Raw genomic sequence first — 446 nt, 5'->3', positions numbered from 1 at the left:
AGCCCGTGTGCACCTCCAAGAATGACGCCCCCAGGGGGGAAGACGACACCAGAGAGCCGCAGCCATCCGATCTACTGATCTAGGGTTTCCCCCGGAGGTAGCAGAGAGTGGTCTTGAACATCTCCACGACGATGCCTTCAGGAAGGGAACGACGCAGACAGCGTCACCATCGCCGGCCTTGGCAATAGCCAATAGCAGGTTTTCACCCGGATCTGATCGAAGACCTCCATCTCTCGTGCACGGGTCGCCGCCATCCTTGCCGGGATCTGGAAGATCCCGCAAGCCAGATCTCAGTAGGGAGGAGCCCCCCCCCCCCCCACCGAGACCCGCCGGCCAACAGGGGAGGCCGAGGCCGCGCCCACAGGACATGCCCGCGCCGCCGCCCCGGAGCAGCCCCGCGCGCCAAGAGGCGAGGACCACCACCATGACTCCCGCCGCACCGCCAC

Source organism: Triticum dicoccoides, chromosome 5B (genome assembly GCF_002162155.2).
Source record: "Triticum dicoccoides isolate Atlit2015 ecotype Zavitan chromosome 5B, WEW_v2.0, whole genome shotgun sequence".
Lineage (NCBI taxonomy): Eukaryota > Viridiplantae > Streptophyta > Magnoliopsida > Poales > Poaceae > Triticum > Triticum dicoccoides.
Note: the sequence above shows the minus strand (reverse complement) of the source record.